The sequence below is a fragment of the Carassius auratus genome, unplaced genomic scaffold (genome assembly GCF_003368295.1).
Source record: "Carassius auratus strain Wakin unplaced genomic scaffold, ASM336829v1 scaf_tig00011739, whole genome shotgun sequence".
NCBI classification, from domain to species: domain Eukaryota; kingdom Metazoa; phylum Chordata; class Actinopteri; order Cypriniformes; family Cyprinidae; genus Carassius; species Carassius auratus.
Window position 1 is genome coordinate 125,794 of NW_020524241.1, and position 23,162 is coordinate 148,955.

At 39.4% G+C, this 23,162-nt stretch overlaps 1 protein-coding gene across 3 annotated transcripts in view; it reads left to right on the top strand.

The window, feature by feature from the left end:
* Positions 1-1,264: 1,264 nt before the first annotated feature.
* The window catches only part of LOC113073281 (membrane-spanning 4-domains subfamily A member 4A-like), a 61,443-nt gene continuing 39,545 nt past the window's right edge, over positions 1,265-23,162 (top strand). For 2 of the 3 annotated variants that reach the window (XM_026246172.1, XM_026246174.1), the window contains exon 1: positions 1,265-1,350. The gene's annotated coding sequence lies outside the window, so the exon portion shown is untranslated. The remainder of the gene's footprint in view (positions 1,351-23,162) is intronic. The other variant, XM_026246173.1, reaches the window with a different exon arrangement.

Here is a 23,162-nt window from a genome sequence, read left to right on the forward strand (position 1 = left end):
GGGTGCAGACAGCAATCGCGGAGCACCATGGTGATTTTAGAACGCCAACTGAATTTATTAGGAATCTACAGACGCAAATAGATTAAAGGTGTAGAAAAATAAAGACCTATATGTGTATTTTGGACATGTTATTGAAGACAAACAGCCCCAAATCTCAAAATTGACCAGTAAAAAAAAACGATGTTTTTGCATGTGTCTCACCCATATAGACTTTAAAAAAAAAGTCTCAAGTGTGGAGCGTTAGATAAACATTACACGATTTGTTTCGTCACCTCACTTAAGTGAAAAAAGTCGCTAATCGACTGCATGATTCAATAATGACTTTATTAGAATTGCTATTGTACTTTTTTTAAACCATTGCTTTAAATTGCGTTGTTGCCTATATCGGCGCGTTCGGCCGAAAAAATAAGTAAATCGTAACGCAGTAAACCCCTTTTACATTCAGCATCAGAGGAGCATAGTAAATATAATGATTAGCATCTTGGTCTGCTCTAGGAGATAATATCGTCATCGAACCTGGTCTGTCTAACACCGAAAGACGTTAACGTTAGTACCAAACACTTCTTGCACTGCAACAACAACTCGCTAATCGAAGATTATGATTTGAATTTGTGAGTGACAGACAAATAGAAGGGTGGGGGCACACTGGGGGGGCCAATCAGTTTTCAGGAGGGGCCAGTACCCCCATGGCCCCTCCCCTGGCTACGCCACTGACTGTGTATAAATGTATTGGCTCGAAATGGTGCTATCAAATGTAAGTATTTGTCATAATAGGCAGAAGGGCCAATATTATTAGTCTTAAACTGGAAAGTGACTGAGTTAAACGGCAGAGGACTGTACAAGATTCAAACCTTTTTTTTTTTTCTTTTTTTTTTTCAGAATTATACATCAAGTAGTACAATGAATACAAATATTTAACAAATAATATTCTAAATGATTACAAAGCATCATAAGACAAAAACAAAAACAAAAAACAAAACAAAAAAAGAACACAAACATATACAAAAACACAACGAAAAAAGGGTGTACATATATAATTAAAATAAAGAAGAGAAATTTAATTCTTTGATAATGTCCATAGTTCTTATTGCTTTGCGGTTTGAAAGTCCTTTCAGTGTTTCAAAGTAAATCTTCATGTCAGCCTTAAAATGGTAGATGTTGGGTATCCTTTCAGACCATTTACATTTATGTATGTTGTACAAGATTCAAACCGCTTCCTGACTAAGCCAGGCTCGGACGTCATCAATGACGTCATTGCTCTAAAGCGACACGCTACAAGCTTCACTGAAAGCTGCCGGGTATCTCGACACACGCTCCGAAGCCTCGTCACAGAACGCAACATCATTACTAGTATGTCCTTCTCATAACTTATGTGATGCTGTCATACATTATTTTTTGTGTGTGTGTTTTGGTATACTGAACTCGAGTTTACTGCTAAGTTAGTCAGGAACAATTTATGAATCGCGTTAATCATAAAATGTATTTACTTTATATGCCATATATGTTTTAATTAAATAGGCTACATTCCTGCAGAAACGAATTTGAATGTATTATGACCGGAGTCGATTGTTATTTTACCTTCTCCCCTGGTAGTGAGAGTAGATAGTTTCTGTCAGCAGACAGTTATTATCTATTTAATATTTACATTGGGCCTAGTAATATGAAGAATAGGCTTTAAATTTAGCTGTTAAGAGTGCATAAAGGACGCAATCGCCCACAGCTCAGGTGCCGCTCTCCAGATATTTTTAACTGTTCAACGGCTCGTTTTACTTTTTAATATTGCAAATATTCGCCCCCCCCCCCCACACGGACTATCCCGTCTCTCACCCAAGATGAGTGTGAAATTAGATTTTAATTGAAATTAATGAAATATAATGGTTTATTTAAGAACAATATAGTTGCCCGCATATGCTTTCTAGCATTAATATGATGCTACTATTGTAAAGATTTAGGACAGTCCGTTTCACAAAGTCGCATTTTGTTAAGTCTGACACAAATTCTTGTGCAATAAGAGCAACTAAGAAAGCAGCACGATTGAGGAAGATATTATGAAATATATATATATTACATGTTTAATAGAGGGCTAGATGATCGTAGTTTGTTAATTATTTCGATGTATTATTATATGTTGCTGTTCAAATTGTTCTAACTTAAAATGATGCATCTGCTAAATGGGTCGCAATGAATGTATTATTTAAGTGAATCGGTCGCAATGAGCTTGTGTTTCATTTTAAAGCAGACTTAATTTTGTATTTCTGGTGGTTATGGTGGAATCAACAAACTGCTGCATAAAACTGCTCACATTCTTATTTCCTGGATGTCCGGTTTTTTTATTTGGTGGCTATGCGATTTTGTTTTATTCAATACTTTGCCATCTGTATTTGCTAAATAGCTTTTAGGTTAATTCACGCAGAATGTATTTTTTTCATTCACTGCTGTACTTTTCCATCTTGAATGCTTCGCTCTCGTCTCAGGTCTTTAGCAGCTTCTCACGCATAATTCTTGCGTGTGTAATTGTCTACATCATTGTAAAACACAGCGCTCAAGTTAGAGGTCTGCAAGCCTGTCGGGTCCCGACCTGCTGAATCCATTCCGGCTGGGCTTGGGCCATTTATTTATTTATTTATTTTTTACAGATCGGGCTCGTGCTCATTTGGCTTATCTCCTTTTATTGTGCCCATATACGCGCAGAGCACACATAAACTACTGTATGATTGTTAAATGAGACTGTCGCCTCTGTTTTGCTTAGTTGGGGTCACTTCATCTACAGCGATATCGTTGACTTGATTGCAAATAAATGCACAGACACTATGTATTTAAACTGAACCAGTGCTTTAACTGGGCCGGTACGCACCGGTACTCAGTACCGACAAATATAGCTCTTGAGCGTACCGCCACCTCTCCGTGCGCCCAGAACGTGCTTTTAGCGTACCGGTACACTCATTTGGACATTTTAATAGTGGTTTTAATCCTTTGCCTGCGCGGCCGCTTTTCAGAGAGCCCTTCACAAAGCAAGCTTCCTAATTCGTCCCTCCAAGAGTTGAGACTACACTACCCTTACACCATTGAGTTTAACTAAAGAAAAGCGCATGCGTCGCTCTTGTTGCTGTCAGTAACAATTCAACGTGGCTTGAGCACCTGCTCCTTTGCCCTTTGGTGCCCAAAGTGCCCTTTTGTCAAAGCAAAATTTCCTCTAATTTTTTTTTTTTTTTGTCATAACGTTTCCTTTTGTGAATGCCTGCTCATGCCCAATCTAAATATTAGTAAAATTTTGAATTATAATTTAGCCGTCAATAAGATGACCAACATGACCTTTGACCTGACGACGACGACCTCCTCAGCCAACCTGGACGATTCGTCACGCTGCACGCGCATTTTTTAATTGTCAGAGGATATTATTTTCAACACGGCGGAAGCTGGTGAGTGGTGTTTCATTCTCAGCGAAGTGATTTTGATATTTATTTACTTATTATTATTTTACAAGAACGACGTGATGTGAGAACATAGGCATCGAGGGCAGAGGCGTCATGCCCATTCAAAGATTTCTGAGCCAAGTTGATTTTAAATGCAGCTTCCAAACGACCAAAAAAAAAAAAAAACAGCAGAATAATATTTTTTATATATTTGATATAATCACACTGTTGTGATTAGATCGTTCAGTGCACAGCATCATCTGCTAAATTCAAATCTGTGTTCGCTGGCTGGCGCTGAGCCAGAGACGCTCGTACAACGCTTCATGATGATAACCAATCAACGGTTCTGTTGCGCGGGTGCAATGGCCAATCGGAGACGTGCAGAAGAGTCATCATGAAACGCGCTGTTTTTGTTCACTTGCTCGCTGACTGAATTATTTAGCGAATTCTTTCTTCAGAGAGAGAGAGAGAGAGAGAGAGAGAGAGAGAGAAAACAAAACAAAAAAATCCTGATGTGCATAATGTAATGTAAAGTGCTTCAGTGATTGTAATGGTAGTTTTTGAGAGTGCCTGAACTCTGGCTAGACTGAATGAAAATGTTATTTGATAATGTAAATGTTCTTTACTCTCTGAAAAATGAAAGTGTTAAAATAAGTAACTTACAATATTGTTAGTAAAATTTACATTAAATGCAAATTCAGTCGTATTAAAAATATTTTATGGCATGATATGGCACTTATGTAAAAAGTCGGGGTTTTATGTGTAGTTATATTACACTACCTTTCCATTTATTGATCAAATAACAATCTATAAAGGTGCAGAACGCGTTTACTTATACGTTTGAGAATCGAGATATTTCCTGATATATTAAGCATGTTTGGAATTGTTTTGAATAAAAAGGAAAAATAAATAAAACATAAGCCTATATAAGTTATACAGTGCTTTCATTGCATGACTCAGTTGTTTATTGTTTTGTATCAATATTTAAGGTGGACTTATTGATTAGGTGCAAGAATAGTAGTGATGGTTAAAATAATAGATTGATAATGAAATAGTAGATTGTGCCTTGTTCTTAGATGGACAGAGACTGGAAAGTAATAGATCAGATGAGGAGATGGAGATAGAGGAAGAAAAAGAGGCAAATGTAGAGGCACAAGTGACAGAAAGAGCAGGTAAGCAAGCCAGGAGACAGAGGCTGGTGAGAAAGAGGAAAATGTAGAGTGTTTTCTGTAGTTTTTACTATAACAGCTGTTCTTAATTATTCTGTTGAACAGAGAAGAAAAAGCCATCAGGTTGGGACAATTTAAGACATTTCAGTTTAATTGTCTATTCTAATCTTTTTCTTTTTCAAAACTGCATTACAGCATTTGCTGCCGTATCAATACATAATCATCCATATCGATACGCAAATCTGCAAGGAATGCTTCACAATGTATTAGTGTATTGCTATTTTGAACCGCGCTATTTATAGCCTTGTTCCATGTGCGACTTTTATACTTTGAGCACCTGCCCCTCCAAAGGTCTCTGCACGGCCCTGCTGGACAGTCCCAAAATCTAAACTATTGTCCTGAATCCCGACTCTGGCCCTAATTGTCCCGAAAATTATACTAAAGCAAAATCTTGAGTAGTTATTGTCTGATAAACAAAACCCCAACCCCCCACCCCACCCCCCACCGTCGGATGCTCATTGGCTGCAGCATCTTTTTTCTAAGTTCTAAAAAAATACTGTAGTCCAATCTCATCTGGTCACCCTATACTAAGGGTATTTTTTTCAAAATCCTTTTGCACATTTTATTTATGTTCAGTAGCTCTTTCTAGTTCAAGCAAATCCACAAACTAATAAAAGGATTTATTATTTGTATAAGGTCGTCTGTTGACTGCTGTATATAAAACCCCTTCAATATAGTCATTGTTACCTCAGGGGATGAGGGGAGTCATCAAAAAAAAAAAACATATATATATATATATATATATATATATGTATATATATATATAGAGAGAGAGAGAGAGAGAGAGGCTATAATTGAGTTATAAACTAATTTAAAGTTCTACATATATATATTTATCATGTCTGTTAGGCATGTATTCGCTGAGTTTCAGTAAAAAAAAATTTTAAGCACTCCTGTTCAAGACGAGAAATTGCATTATGTTGGTTTTCATTATTTTATAAAAGCACAAATTCAATTCAATTCAGTTCAATTCAAGTTTATTTGTATAGCGCTTTTTACAATACGAATCGTTACAAAGAAACTTTACAGAAAATGATGTTTCTACAATATTTAGTAGTAGGTTATGGTGGTGACTGTCAGTTTGTGCACGTATGACAGGATTTTTAGAAAAAATTAATACAAGACGTAGTCAGCTAGATGATGAACATCATTTCAGACAGGAACCACTTTGGCAAGTTTACTTGAGTTTATTGAACATAATTTATCTTTGGCGGTATGGTTCCTTGTGGCGGTTCTTGCTCCCAGAATAATTGAACATGCAAGAGTTTCAGCATTAAACCCCCAAAACATAATGAGAGTATTACTGCCTGAAGAAGAACCCCCCAAAACCAACCTTGTCCAATCCTGCAAAGAGAAAAGTCAGTGTTATTGAGATATCCTTAATGTAGCCTACTGGCCAGGGAAGGGGTATCTCCCTTCTAATGCGGCAGAGAATAGCCGGCCTCTCTATAATTAAGGTAGCTAGTAATAGCAGCGAAGGGTATTTTCTCCTGCGGGAGAACCGCAAACGAGCAGCATGTCCCTGAGCTTGGTATGAGTGGTAGGAGAGTAGCGTTTCCTTGTTTCCTTCCTGCAAAAGAGAAAGATAATGTTATGGAGAAGTCCTTAAGCAGCCTATGGTAGGAGAGGGGTGTTCTCCTGTCTAAAGCGAGGGAGAGAATAGCAAGTCCCTTCTTATTTTAAGTAGCAGGGGTGTTCATCCTCTGCTGTAGGATGAACAGCAGTCTCCTGCAGCCATAGCAGCAGAGGGTGCTCTCTCCAGCTGGAGAGAACAGCAGGTCCCTTTCTTCTGAGGGGGAGTTTGTCCCTCGCTTGAGGGATAACAGCGGCCCCCTCAGGTATCGCGGCAAGGGGTAATCTCCCAGCAGGAGAAAACAGCAGCCCCTTTGAATTTATAATTTATATATTTTATAATCTCCTTCTCATTCAACTTTGCCTTCTCCATCTCCATTAACAAACAGCAGCACCCCCCCCCCCCCTTTTTTTTTTTTTTTTTTTTTTTTTTTTGATATGTAGCAGTGAGGGTTTTCTCTAAGCAGCAGTTCCTTCCTCATTCTTCTCATTCTCCATTCCTTCTAATTCGCCTCCTCATTCTTTTCATCCTCCATCTCCTTCTCCTCATTCTTCTGCTTCCCCATTTCCTTCTTCTCATCCTCATCCTTATTATCCTACCTCATTTTCCATCTCCTCATCCTCTTCCTTATCTTTATTATCCTCCTCATTCTTCATTTCCTCCTCCTTCTCATCCTCCTCCTCATTCTTCTCATCCTCCTTTTTCCCTTGCGGTCAGTGTCGTATTTTATTATTATTAAATGTACGTAGTACAAAATATCTACTGGTTATAACCAACGCTCTTATATTTAGCTGTAGATCAGCTAAAAACATTCCCGATGGTTTCGGAGGATGGTTAGTCATTGTCGCCCTCTGTTTTTCCAAGAAGGTACACCAGGGTTCTTATGGCCTTGAGTAAATCCAAGCACTTCCGAGACATTTAATTTTCCAGCACTTCAGACTGGGTAAATTACCCTTTTTTTTTTTTTTTCTCGGCATAAATACTCTTACCTTAGTTAAGCACATGCACTGATACCCAACGGACACCCTTACTTGTAAAACGTTTGGATTTTAAGGTGCATAAGCAATTTCATTGTTCTAGACAAATCATCAAATTACCAACAGGTGGCGCACTTGGCCCGGTACAACGTTTTGTATAGTTGTCCTTACAATAATGATGTCCTTAGATCTTGTCCCAATAACGATTAATGTTTGTGGGAGAATGACACATCATGTTCATACGTCCTTCGATATGTGATTTTGTAGCATAACAGATGGTTAATCCATTCGGGATTTAATTTACAGACTTGCAACATTTCCCTGATTGATGACTGACGATTCCACTGCATTTCGCGGACTAGCCACAAATTAATTCTTGTTTACATTATTCCGCTGTTGTGATGATGATGTTCGAGAGAGTCCAGTCCAGTGACATGATCTGACACGACTGTAGCATTCAACACCATGTGTGATTATAAAATGGCAATAATACCTCCCTGATGCTGGGGAACCCTGCATATGATTGTATGCATTGCAGTCTTAGAATGTAGTTTAACTGAGCAGGGAATATTTATTTATTTTTGCGTAATAGAGCACTCCACAGCAACAGGTGCAGACTCGAGCGGAGCTGCTTATAAAATGAACCATGGTTACCCATAAGAGCAAATATTAACTCAAATATGCACATTTCCAGGCAATTATTGAATCCAAGCGCTTATACAATTAACCCTGAAAACACTGCATTAATTTTCAGCATTTTCGAGGATTCGAACACCCGTACTATGACCCTGTACGATGGCGAATGTGACGCGTATGAGCTAAAGAGTTTAGCCAAGCGTTTGATCAGGTGCGCGCTCAGTCAGCGGAGGCTCGCAGTTGAGACGGCTAAAGAATTAATCCCTCCGATGCACGGCAGGACTAGCACGTGATTTTGGACAATATAAACCTCACAAGCAAGCAGTCCCATATCTTGATAGCTTAAACGAATATCTTCTTAGTGTGTGGAGTGGGCGGGATCGCCAGCAGTCGGAAATAGGAGTAGCGAAGGGTGCTCTTTAAACGGCTGAAAATCAGCGTGCACCTGTAAGGCAGGAAGCCCTTTTTTTTTTTTTTTTTTTTAATTAATTAATTTATTTATTATTAATTAATTAATTAATTAATTATTTTTTTTTTTAATATCCTATATATATATATATATATATGAAGTGCTTTATACTACATGTACAGATCGTAATTCTGCTCATACAAATGCTAAAACGTATCCGACAAAGGTTTATGCTGTTGCCTAAATTTAAGTCTGAATGGTCAGACTTAAATTTAGGCAACAGCATAAACCCTTGTCGGATACGTTTTAGCATTTGTATGAGCAGAATTACGATCTGTACATGTAGTATAAAGCACTTCATAGTGTTGAGCAACAGCAAATCGCGGATAAAACCCAGTGTGTTGTAGTTGTCAGAGAAGTTTGATGAAGCATCCCTGAAGCAGCAGCCGTTAATGTCAACAGCATTGACCAAAGATTAACGAGGCTCGTGGGTATATTAACTGTGTTACCGGTGTGGTAATATGATAGCATGCCTCACAACGTAACTGAACAATAGCCTTTCAATAAACAATGTCTGAAGCATGTTCGCCAAATAGCACTAGTTTGTAAATAGGAAATACTTTGCTTAGCTTCATGAAGACGTCCAGGTCCAAAGATGAATTAAAGTTGAAATGGTCAGTTGTTCGTGGATGCTTTGATTTTGTTGAATATATAGCTTCTTCCAGCGAGGAGTAGATCTCGTGTAGGTTGTGATTCGGTCGTATTAGTACACACTGACGATGAATCACGTGCGAAAAGTCTATGTCAAGCTTACTTGTATCAATTCAGTCTGTTGCTTGACAAACAACACGGCGTATTCGCTTAAGTTCGCGACTGAAATCTGGTGAGATACTCTGTGGGAATCCTGCCAAACCTGATTTGACACTTCGTATGGAGATAGATTCGCCGTCTGATAGTTCCTGAGCGAGCAAAGGCTCTCGTGAGCAGTTTGAGCCTTGCGAGTCGTTGAGCATACTTACCGAGCAGTAGTGGCACGTATATATATGTCCTGTGTCTAATAGGAGAGATGTGGTGATTGGAGCGATTTGACAGCTGACCACATCAGCTGTTCACAGCCTTGCCTCCATGGCCTGACTGAACTAACGCTGCGCTCGATTAATATTATTAATTAATAATTGTTATATGATGCAGTCACACTTGTAGCAATATTTGTTAGTTCTGTTTGTTAAATGTAAATCCCGTGGCAAAACATAGAAACAAAATAGAGACATCATTAGCATAGCTGCTGATCCAACAAAGTAAAATTAGTTTAACCCAAGCTAATGAATAAGAATGCGCATTTGATCAGATACAACTACACTCACAATTTAAGAGAAACATTATTCGAATGCTTGGCGAAAGAGATGCGTTTTTAATCTAGATTTAAACAGAGAGAGTGTGTCTGAACCCTGAACATTATCAGGAAGGCTATTCCAGAGTTTGGGAGCCAAATGTGAGAAAGCTCTACCTCCTTTAGTGGACTTTACTATCCTAGGAACGACCAAAAGTCCAGCGTTTTGTGACCTTAGGGAGCGTGATGGGTTGTAGCATGGTAGAATGCTATTTAGGTACGCAGGAGCTAAACCATTTAGGGTCTTATAGGTAAGTAATGATGATTTGTAACTGATACGGAACTTAATAGGTAGCCAGTGCAGAGACTGTAAAATTGGGGTAATGTGATCATATTTTCTTGACCTGGTAAGGACTCTAGCTGCTGCATTTTGGACTACCTGTAGCTTGTTTATTGATGAAGCAGGACAACCACCTAGAAGTGCATTACAATAGTCCAGTCTAGAGGTCATGAATGCATGAACTAGCTTTTCTGCATCAGAAACAGATAACATGTTTCGTAGCTTGGCAATGTTTCTAAGATGGAAGAATGTAGTTTTTGTAACATTGTAAATATGATTTTCAAAAGACAAATTGCTGTCTAATATAACACCCAGATTTCTGACTGTAGAGGAAGTAACAGTACATCCGTCTAGTTGCAGATTGTAATCTACAAGATTCTGTGTAGTGTTTTTTGGTCCAATAATTAATATCTCTGTCTTATCCAAATTTAATTGTAGAAAATTATTTGTCATCCAATCTTTTACATTTTTAACACACTCTGTTAGCTTAGATAATTGGGAAGTTTCATCTGGTCTCGTTGAGATATATAGCCGAGTATCATCAGCATAACAGTGGAAGCTAATTCCGTATTTTCTAATAATATTACCAAGGGGCAACATGTATATTGAAAATAGAAGGGGACCTAGGACGGATCCTTGTGGCACTCCATATTTTACTGATGATAAATGAGACGACACCCCATTCAAGTAAACAAAATGGTAGCGATCGGACAGGTAGGATCTAAACCATCTTAGAGCCTGCCCTTGAATACCTGTATAGTTTTGTAATCGATCTATGAGTATGTCAAGATCTATGGTGTCGAACGCAGCACTAAGATCAAGTAAGACTAGAAATGAGATGCAGCCTTGGTCTGACACAAGGAGCAGGTCATTTGTAATTTTAACAAGTGCAGTTTCTGTGCTATGGTGGGGCCTAAAACCTGACTGAAATTCTTCATACAGATCATTTTTATGCAGGAAGAAGCTCAATTGAGCAGACACAACTTTTTCTAAAATTTTAGACATAAATTGAAGATTTGAAATGGGCCTATAATTTGTCAGTACACTAGGATCTAGTTTTGGTTTCTTAATAAGAGGCTTCATAACCGCCAGCTTGAATGGTTTTGGGACGTGACCTAAAGATAACGACGAGTTAATGATATTGAGAAGCGGTTCTTCGGCTACAGGTAACAGCTCTTTCAGTAATTTAGTGGGTACAGGATCTAATAAACGTTGTTGGTTTAGATACAGTGATAAGTTTATTTAGCTCTTCCTGTCCTATGGTTGTAAAGCACTGCAGTTTATCTTTGGGTGCGATGGATGAAACTGAAGTGTTAGATGTTGTAGAATCTACATTCACTATTGTATTTCTAATGTTATCTATTTTATCAGTGAAGAAATTCATAAAGTCATTACTATTAAACGTTGGTGGAATATTTGAATCAGGTGGCATCTGGTAATTTGTTAATTTAGCCACTGTGCTAAATAAAAACCTTGGATTGTTTTGGTTATTTTCTATGAGTTTGTGTATATGCTCTGCCCTAGCAGTTTTTAGAGCCTGTCTATAGCTGGACATACTGTTTTTCCATGAATATCTAAAAACTTCCAAGTTAGTTTTTCTCCATTTGCGTTCAAGACTACGAGTTTCTTTCTCGAGAGAGTGAGTATTACTGTTATACCATGGCACAGTACGTTTTTCTCTAACCTTTTTCAATTTGATGGGGGCAACAGCTTCTAATGTATTAGAAAAAATAGTGCCCATGTTGCTAGTCATTTCATCTAATTCATGTGTATTTTTGGGTACAGATAGCAGTTGAGATGGATCAGGCAGGTTATTTGCGAATCTTTCTTTGGTGGCTGGAACAATAGTTCTGCCCAGACGGTAACGCTGTGACATATAGTTAATATCAGTTATACGCAGCATGCACGATACAAGGAAATGGTCTGTAACATCATCACTTTGAGGTACAATATCTATAGCAGTAAGATCGATTCCATGCGATATAATTAAATCTAGTGTATGATTAAAACGATGAGTGGGCCCGGTGACATTTTGCTTGACTCCAAAAGAGTTTATTAGGTCAGTAAACGCAAGTCCTAATGTATCATTTGCATTATCAACGTGAATATTAAAATCTCCCATGATTAGCGCCTTATCAACTGTAACTAGAAGGTCTGAGAGGAAATCTGCAAATTCTTTTAGGAATTCTGTATACGGCCCTGGTGGTCTATACACAGTAGCCAGAGCAAGAGATACATTAGATTTCTTTTGCATGTCTGACAGAGTAACATTTAGCAGAAGTATTTCAAAAGAGTTAAACCTGTATCCTGTTTTCTGGGTAACATTGAGAATATCACTATATATTGTTGCAACACCCCAGCTACGACCAGTCTGACAAAGTTTTGTTGAACTTGTTGCACTTTATTTTTGTTGAACAAAAATAAAAGTGGACCCTTTACAGTTATGAATGATGAATTACTCTTACCTTATGAGCAAAAATGACAGCATATCCACTGAAAAAAAGTGTGCAGGCTGGCAACTCCATATCCTGAAGCGTTTCCGCACAAACTATTGGATATAGTGCACATTTATAGGTTTAACATTTAATCATTGTTATATGCTTGAACTGTTTTAGTATATATATATATATCTGTAGATGTTATTTTAGGCAAGTTTCATGATTTGAGAAGGCTAAATTAATGAAATGTACTGTACATGATCAGCTCACTGTTTCCCACTGTCCCCTTGGTCATTACTTAAAAAAAGAAAAACTTGTGTTTAACATACAAAAAATGCTACAAACATTTTTCAAAATTAACTTAATAAAAAACCAAAACAAAATATAATCACTTTGCCATTACATACAAACCTGAATATTTTTTGTTAGCTGAAAAAGTAGTAGGCTATAAGCTGTTTTTGAAAAAAAGGCGGGCTCGGGTCAGGCTAACCCTGTCGGACATGGGCCGGGCTAGGGCCTGAGCGTCTCGGGCATGGTCGGGCTTCTAAAACACGTCTCTAGGCCTTGCACTTTTATTTAAAAAAGAAAAAAAAAACGCTTCCACTTAACTGTCCCATGACCAAATCTCATGACCAGTTGAATAATCTTGCAACATGTCAACTTGCAACATGTCGGAAAACTTACAGCTCATATATTATCCTCTCATGCAGTCATAAATGCAGCATTGTGACTGAAACACTTCTATTTCTGCTGTATGAGATGAGAAGAGAAGAGAACACATTTTTATCATGTTTTTGTCATGAAAAAGTCTGCTTTGGTCATATATTCGCTTCTTTCTTTACTGCATGGCTTTTGCTTGGTCTAGATGTGCTTGAATCTGCACTAATGATGCATTCCTGTCACTTATCACACATGCGCACTTCAATAAGGCAACAGAAAATGGGTTATTGCGTTTACATGACCAAGTGCGTTTTCAGCTTAAGAATGTGCATGCAAATGCGCTCAGTATTTACCTTTAGTGACTAATGAATTTCATACATTCACAGTTAACAGTTCACTTCCACATTAAAAAAAGGAGGATATTGAGTCCCACAGAATCATATTTTTGGCATTTCTTGGGTTGACAACAAGCTTCTAACAGTTTTATTGCTTTTCTCACCTCCAAAACACTGGGCTGTGTAATTAAAAAAAAAGAATACACTGGTAATTAATTCTGTTTTGCACACTTGTAGGAATTTTATGACTTGAGCAGTGCAGGCAAGTGACTAATCACACTTGCATATCAAAATAATTCCTTAAGCTTTTATCATGGTGTCATCATCGCATTGAACAAACATTTAAAAATTCTAAATTTTATAAAGCCTGCCAGATCATTTCTAAAATAAAAAGGGACATACAAGCCTTGTGTATTGTTTATTGTAAATGATAGAACATAAATCACTTATCAAAAACAGTTTTCTTTTATATTTTGTCTAAAGGTAAAAAAACAAAAACAACAAATATATATATATATATATATATATATATATATATATATATATATATATATATATATATATATATATATCTATATATATCTATATATATATATATATATATATAGATATATATATATATATAGATATATATATATAACAGAAGCCTACTTTTTAAGAAAACAACGTATAAAGTAAGCAACTTTTTCAAACATATTAAAGTGCAAAGGAACACATCTATGTAAGTGTTCTTATATATAAAGTGGTGTTTGATAAACACCATAGTTTGTCCAAATAATCTGAGGTTATTAGAATGCCTACTGTTAATTACAAACTCTTTTTCTCTCTCAATTTCCATACACACACTCCACATGACTGATTTCAGCCTAGCTGAGTTCAACAACATCATGAGGAAAAAGAAGAAGAAGAAAAAACGGCTCTGACTGATTTTAAATTCTTTAACATTCCATAGAAAAATGTCTAAAATGGACTATGTTATATATAATTTATTTTATTTTATTTGTTCTGCACGGATATCAAATGGATACAGTACAAGGAGGAAACGAAACCCAATTGGGTTTATACAGAGTTACACTCCACTTGCATAAATAAACAGAAAAAGGCACGCAGACAAATAAGTTGAAAAATAAATAAAGAGGGAAAAAACATTTTCAGAAGCATGATTATCCTAATGAAAATAACTTAAAGTTACAGATGTTAAAAGGTAAAAGTAAAGGAGAAACAAAAGTAAAGAGCAGCATATGAGAGTCAACAAGACTATAGTATACTGCAGAGTACTATAACAAAAGCTGTCATTGTAAAATCAAAAGATCTTTCAACTGTTTTTTAAAGACAAGTAAAGAGGACATGGATCTTAGGGACAAACTTAATTTACTCCATAGTTGAGGACCCCTAAAGCTGAGGTCAGTTTTATGACCTGAAGTTCTAGCGAACGGTAAGAAAAGATTTATTTCTCTATGCCTGGTTTGATGGATATGAGTATCTGAAATAAAAGTAAAGAAGTGTTGTAATGTTGGTGGGATATCTTCTCTCTTATAAATAAACTTATGAATAAATATGCATGATAAATAAACATTGACTTTCTCAATTGATAAAATCTTGTATGAGAGAAATAGAGGTGCAGAAGGAGCATATTTAGAAGAGTAGGAAATCATACGCAAGAACTTCTTCTGAATTTTAGCAATTTTTGCGAGATAAGTGGGAAAAGTAGCACCCCAGACAATATTACAATAATTCATAAAGGGAAATAAAAAGCTGTAATAAAGCGTTAGATGAGCAGATGAGTGAATTGAAGGTAAAACAATTCTTAGAATATTTAACATTTTAGAGGATCTTGTACTGACTAGATCAACGTGTTGGGACCAAGTTAAACCTTCGTCAATCAGGACACCGAGAAATTTTGTTGAAGCCACTTGAGTAACTGGAGCTCCATCAATTTCTATACAAGCATGTTCTTTGGGGTAGAATTTATTAATATTGTGAAATATCATAAAATTACATTTTTTGACATTTAGCGTTAGCTTGTTAGTGCGAAACCAATTTGATAATATTTTTAACTCGTCATTAACGTTGGATCAAGGTGACAAAATCCTTGTGTACTGCAATGAGGTTGGTATCATCTGCAAATAGTATCGGTAGAAAATGATCACAACAAAGGACTAAATCATTAATATAAATTAGAAACAATAAAGGACCCAGAATAGAACCCTGAGGAACCCCAAATGAAATTTTAGAAGTTTAAGAAAAGAAGCCATTGAGATAAACAAGTTGTTCTCTGTTAATAAAGTAATTGCGAAACCAAACTAAGGCAGTACCCTCCACGCCATATCTATTAAGCTTAGAAATCAAAATATCATGTGAAACAGTGTCAAAAGCCTTACTTAAATCGAGAAAAACACAGAGCGCAGATTTTTTATTATCGAGGGCTTTTGATATATAATTTACAAGCTGTATTAATGCATGTTCTGTTGAATATTTTTTTCGAAACCCATATTGATGTTTGTATATAATGTTATTAACAATTAAATGTTTATTTAATCGTTCATAGAAGAGTTTCTCAAAATGTGGTTTTATTAACAAAGTTCGGGAGAAGCACGATCAGATAATCATCCAATTTGGTACAGGTGCATCTCGTTTAGCTAATCATCTTATAGCACGCACGCGTATATATATCCAGTCTTCCTACCTCCTGTCCCACGACAGTTTTTCGGCATAGACCGTCTGTCAGCATTCGGTTCGCTCTGTCAGCATTCGGTTCGCGCTGTCCGTCATCTTATCACAGGCCCAATCTTCCTTCCGACGAAGATATCTATCCGCCGAACACCAACAAGCGTCATCGCGTCAGCTGCTCTTCTCGCCAAGCCACACGTTGTGGCCAAAAGCTCGTGCAAATCCTTGAGCTCGCCTCACTCGGCAACACGATTTTCTCGCCAGGACCGGGCTCTATTATAATGCTGGATCGCAGCCGTGCTCCAGTTCTCAGCGCAGTAAACCTCTCTCGCTTTTTCAGCCGTGGCGCAGTTCGATGCTGCCTCCACTAACGGCGAAGACCGTGCGTTGTTGTAGTGGCATGTCGTTCGTGAAAGAATCGTTTTTTCGAATGAATCTTCTAGGCGAACGAATCGTTCTCGGTTTACACTCATTCATGAAGAATTTTTCAGAGTTGTCATCCACAATGAGCGAGTTTCATATGAGTCTCAGAGATCGAGAGCTCTCATTCGTGAACGAAAGGACTAAACCGGTATACATGTCGAGTTGATTAAACAGATACATGTCGTTCGTAAACGCAAGGAACTCTTATCAATTTTGTTAAGATGAGAGTAAACCGGGTCAGTTAGCCATTTAGCATGTCAATCTTGCAAAATGTAAAGCGCAGTTATAGGTACTGTGCACATATTGTTTACATATTTAGCATACAAAAGATAAATTCCACGTTTAATCCCCGATTTATGAACGTGAATATATAGATCAATATATGAACCGTCTGACCAAACAATTAAAATGCTAATCATGCAAGAAAACCTCGTGATTTGCTCATCTGAACAATTTAAATAGACGTTATATATAGAATGCGCTTATGAAGACGCCAAAATTTGTTAAACGGCGTTATGACTTAACTTTGTCCGATGACGATGCCACTTTTTAACCACGAAGCAAAGGCTTTTTGCAGAGTTGTCATCCACACCGAAATGTCTAAAGACATTACATTTGCTTTACTGTGCATGTTTAAACCTCACTGAGATGATACAGACATAAGTTTCATGCAATTATTCCGGCAGGATCAATTATTTAAGGACATATTTCACCATTTACTGGCATGATTATTCAGAATTTTTCACGCTACTGCCTCGTGTTTGGCTGCAGAACAACAAGTGTGAGTAAATTTTCTATCGTCTTTTTAGGACTGTTATATGAAAAGCATGCAAAGTAAATGTCTTTAGAAACGGCTTGAATTTGAATTACTGCAATTAACGTTACTGCTATAGACATGTCTATTGGTACAATGGTTTATAAAACTAAACATGCTACATTGTTTCAAAGCCTCTATTTTCACAGTCCATACTACAACAGGAAAACAGCATCCCAAATTTATCTGCTCCGGAGGCTGTTTAAAAGGGCCCAAAGGCCAAAACAAGAGGAAAAGATGCTTTTCCAACAGGACTGTATTAATTCAGACAAGGTTTGAGCAATTGTCAAATCAGCCAACAACTACAGCAGCCAAAGCAAGCATGAAGCTACTTTTACTTGCAACACGGATCTGCACATCTCAGTATTTCCATCCTGTTACTTCTGCTAGCAGTGCAGGCTACACAGGTTCTTCAAGACATCACACACCCCAGCCCCTTCCCACGACCCACAGCTACAGCAGCTGAAGCAAACGTGAGGCCGCCTCCATTCGTAAACGCGCCCTCAACTCTTCCGCTCCCTCATGCTACTAACCATTTTTCTGTTCAGTGGCCTCCAGCTCCAGATTTGCCAGAAGGCAGAGGGTACCAAGACCTATTATTGGTCAGGCCGATTATTTTATTTATTTATATATCTATCTCGAACCCTCTTCAGCCAACCCCTCTAACGCCAGCTCATCCCCTTTCACTAAAACTCCTAATCTACCATAGCTAACTCTCCTAACATGCCCTATCTATCTGTAATGGTCAATCCTCACTTCAGCCATCCTTCCGCAGGAGCTTTCTCTGTATCTCCCCACCGCCGCAGCATTGACCGCTCCCGCAGGAGCCTTTTCTGTTTTTTCCTCACTGCCGCAGCAGTCTCCGCTCCTGCAGGAGCCTTTTCTGTTTTTTCCTCACTGCCGCAGCAGTCTCCGCTTCCGCAGGAGCCTCTACCTATATTTCACCACTGCCGCAGCAGTGTCTGCTCCCGCAGGAGCCTCTACCTATATTTCACCACTGCCGCAGCAGTGTCTGCTCCCGCAGGAGCCTCTACCTATATTTCACCACTGCCATAGCAGTGTCTGCTCCCGCAGGAGCCCTTTCCATCCTTCCCTACTGCCGCAATTCTCGCTGCCGCAAGAGCCTCAAAAATAAATAAATAAATAAATAAATAAATAAAAATATATATTTTATGTCCATTCTCCAATTCAACCTCATCAGGCTCGCTTTTGTCTAACTCCGGAACGCCCAATCTAAATTCACGATGGACCCTCATTTCATCAACGACTCTGGTATAAAAAAAAAAAAAAAAAAAAAAAAAAAAAAAAAAAAAAAAAAAAATTAATCGAGTAACAAAATGTGTTGTTGCTTAATTATACTGATGTGCGCATGCACAGTAAATCTGATGGGTAGGATAAAATGTCAGGACCCCGGACCTTTATTTAGTCGGGTTGACGTACCTTTTCAGTTCTGTGTATGTGATGTGACGCTAGTTTTACTTAAAGTCAAATGCTCATGAACTGACTGTCAGAGCAGTTCTGGAGATGTTGTTCATGTGTTCAAGTCCTCATTTAGTGAGACAGCAGACGCAGAAATTACCGTGAGAGTAATGCGCGCTTCAGTGTGTGTGTGAAAAAGGAAGTCGCGCTCCTGCTCCATTCATTAACAGAGACACACAGAACATGCAGGATTTACATTTAAACACTGTTCCGTCTTAATATTTAGAGATATTAATTCGTGAATCGGATGTAAGTGCAATTACCTATTTTGATTAATTCATTCAAAAAAAAAAAAAAAAAAAAAAAAAAAAAAAAAAAAAAAAAAAAAAAATTTTCATTGCGAAAGAACCCGACGTGAGATTTAGAATAAATTAAAAGAGGCTTCGAAGCAGAGGAATTTGCCTACATCATTTTTTGTAATCGCGTTACTCGAGGAATCGTTTCAGCCCTAATCTTAAGCAGCTCAAAAGGGGCCTCTCACATAATCCGATAGATGCCCTCGGTTGTTGTTCATCAGACATTAAAAAAAAAAAAAAAAAAAAAGTTATATATTCCTCCTTAAATCATGTTGTGTACTTGAATAATAGAAGCCTCTCAGTTATCGTTTCTTCGGCCAAAGTAAGGGCCCTCCAGCCATCGTTACAATCTCCTTGCCTATTTCAGCATCGGACAGGGCTCTCCCTTCCGGTGCAGCTGGGCAGTGGCTCCCTTCGGTCGCAGTGTGAGCCTTTCATCTGTCATTGAGTTGCGCTGCGCGCTCAGCGGCAGATGGGGGTATCCCTCCCGGTGCAGCAGAGCCACAGGCCCCCTTCGGTCGTTGTGACAGCCCTCCATCCGATGCATCAAATTAAGCCGCTTATACAGTCGCAAGGGGGACTCTCCCTTCCGGTGCAGCAGAGCCGCAGCTCCCTTCGGACGCAGCGAGAGTCCCTCCATCAGTCGCGTTTTCTTGCCTACTCCGTATCGGACGGGGCTCCCCTACCGGTGCAGCAGACCCACGGCTCCCTTCGGTCGCAGGGTGAACCCCCCGTCTGAGTTATGTTGCATGCTCAAGGGCGGACCGGGATCTCCCTCCCGGGGGAACACAGCCGCTGGCTCCCTTCGGTCGCAGCAGGAGCCCTCCATCCGATGCACCAAACCGTTCCTCGAATCTTCTTGCCTATTCTGCATCTGATGGGGCTCTCCCTTCCGGTGCAGCAGACCCACGGCTCCCTTCGGTCGCAGGGTGAACCCCCCGTCTGAGTTATGTTGCATGCTCAAGGGCGGATAGGGTTCTCCCTCCCGGGGGAATAGAGCTGCTGGCTCCCTTCGGTCGCAGTGAGAGCCCTCCATCAGACGCATCAAGCCATGCCTCGCTTCGCAAGGGGGACTCGCCTTTCCGGTGCAGCAGAGCCGCAGCTCCCTTCGGACGCAGCAAAAGTCCCTCCAACAGTCGTATTCTAGTTAGCGTCAATCAGGGCTCTCCCCTCCGGGGCAGCACTCCTGCTGCAGAGTTGCGAACCCCCTACGGAGGCTGGGAGAACCCTCAGAGGCAAAAAACCGTGCCTCCATAAACCCGCAATGGGGGACTCCCCCTTCCGGTGCAGCAGAGCCGCAGCTCCCTTCGGATGCAGCGGGAGTCCCTCCAACAGTCGCGTCTCTTTGCCTTCTCAGCATCGGACTAGGGCTCCTCTTCCGGTGCAGCAGACCCACAGCTCCCTTCGGTCGCAGTGTGAACCCCCCATCTGAGTTATGTTGCATGCTCCACGATGGCTAGGGATCTCCCTCCCGATGGGGTACAGCCGCTGGCTCCCTTCGGTTGCATTAGGAGCCCTTCATCCGACGCGCCAAACCGCGGCTCCAATCTCATTGCCTATTTAGCATCTGACGGGCTCTCCCTTCTGGTGCAGCAGACCCACGGCTCCCTTCGGTCGCAGTGTGAACCCCCCGTCCGAGTTATGTTGCATACTCTATGGCGGCCAGGGATCTCCCTCCCGATGGGATACAGTCGCTGGCTCCCTTCAGTCGCAGTGAGAGCCCTCCATCAGATGCAACAAACCGCGCCTCGTACTCAGCCGCAAGAGGGACTCTCCCTTCCGGTGCAGCAGAGCCGCAGCTCCCTTCGGAGGCAGCAAGAGTCCCTCATTTCTTGATATCTGGCATTGTGCTCCTCCCATAAGCGGCATGGAGGGCTCGCTGGTAAGACGTTGCGAGCCGCAGCTCTCGTCGAACACTGCACGGGCTCTCCAGGTCGCTCTGCATTTTCTTCCCAACACGCATATTTTGGGGGGCAACTAAATTTTATCTCTCTGGCTGCTGTCCTATGGCTTTAAGCTTCTTTTGGGGAGTTATTTGGGTTCGGGCTATGCTCCGGGCCCGGACCCCTCCCCCAGGACAGCACGCCAAAATATGCCTACTATTTGCCTTCAGATTAGATGTAAGGGTGAACTCGTGAAATGTGGTTTTATTAACAAAGTTCGGGAGAAGCACGATCAGATAATCATCCAATTTGGTACAGGTGCATCTCGTTTAGCTAATCATCTTATAGCACGCACGCGTATATATATCCAGTCTTCCTACCTCCTGTCCCACGACAGTTTTTCGGCAACCCTCCTCCACCCCAACTCCTCACTTCTAATCTATTTATCCCAAATTGGGATAGGGGGAGTTATTTGGGTTCGGGCTATGCTCCGGGCCCGGACCCCTCCCCCAGGACAGCACGCCAAAATATGCCTACTATTTGCCTTCAGATTAGATGTAAGGGTGAACTCGTGAATATTTTAGAAATACAGGGCAGAATAGATATTGGACGATAATTGCTAAACACCTTTGTATCACCTGATTTAAAAATGGGAATAACTTTTGCAATTTTAAGAGCTTGGGGAATAATTCCAGATTGAAATGATAAAAGAGATTACATAAGTAAGAGGTTGAATAATATGATCAATGGTCTCCTTAAGGAGGATACTCTTAATGCCATCATGGCCAGGGGCTGAGTTCTTTAAAGAAAAAATTATATCTCGGACCTCCTGCGTAGTTGGGTGATCAAGATTAAGGAGGGGAGAGTACCGCCCATTTATTTGGCTACATGGATCATTATCCGTTTTCTGGATATTGTGTGCTAAATCAGAACCAATTTTGGTAAAGAAATCATTGAAGCCATCAGCTATATCAATAGGGTCTGATAGACACCTATCATTGTCCCTCATCTCTGTGGGTCCAGATACAGCCTTCCTATTACAACTCAGTACCTGATTTATAATGTTCCAGGTTGATTTAATGTCATTAGAGACTCGATTAAACTGGTCAGCATAAAACTTTTTTTTAGTCGCCTTAATTAAGCTTGTGAATTGGTTCCTATATTTTTTGTATGTTTCTAGGTTATGAGGAGTAGGCTTGGTGACAGACTTGCGATACAACCGATTTTTCTTTCTAGATACTTTCCTCAATTCACAAGTAAACCAGGGTTTGTCTCTAGCTACTTTGGATTTCACAGCTATCAGAGGAAAACTGGATTCCAGAGCAGAATTAAAGAGAGTCAAAAATAAATCATAGGCTTTAATAGCATCCTGCAACAACATGACCTCATCCCATATGATAGAGCTGATGGCTAATTTGAATATTCCAATATTTTTAGGGGTGAAATTTCGATATTTTACATGCACATTATTAGTAATACAAGCTCCAAAGACAGAATGTATCATTTGAAAGACTGGTAAATGGTCTGACACGTCACACCATAACAGCCCTGATGACACTTTATAGTCACAGGAGTTAAACAAAATATTATCTATGAGAGAGGCTGAGTGTGTGGTAACCCTGGTCGGTTTTGTAATCAAAGGGTAGAAATTTACAGAGTATAGGGTATTAAGAAAATCATGTGTAGCAGTGTGATCAGCATGTAAAATATTCAAATTGAAATCACCGTGTAACAGACAGAGCTTATGTTCCTTTGAAATAATATCTAAGGTTGAATCAAGTGCATCAATGCAGGTATTTATATCAGAAGCAGGTGGTCTGTAAATGCATCCAATCACAATGCTTTTCCCTTTAAATAAATAACATGAGGGAATTTCGACAAATAGAGATTCTACTAATGTTAGGTTGAAGTTATTACTTAAATCCTTTCTTTGAAAATTTATAATTAACATGCTAGCTTGCTTATTGTGCAAAAGAGCATGATTTATGTCCATTAAATGTCCATTTAGTGTATACAGTTGTGCAGTTACCTTTCCACATAGTTGCTCAGAATTGGTCATCATTGTGTGCTTTGTGAATCACAAACACAAAATCGCGCTTTTGAGTCAAGGGGGGTAATTGAAGGGCACGAAGGTTTACCTCAACGAACATCTCACTAAGAAGAATGCCGATATTGCTAAGGACGCTAGATTTCTACGTAAAAATGGAAAGATTCAGTCGACATGGACCCGGAACTGCAAAGTGTGGATTAAGACGAA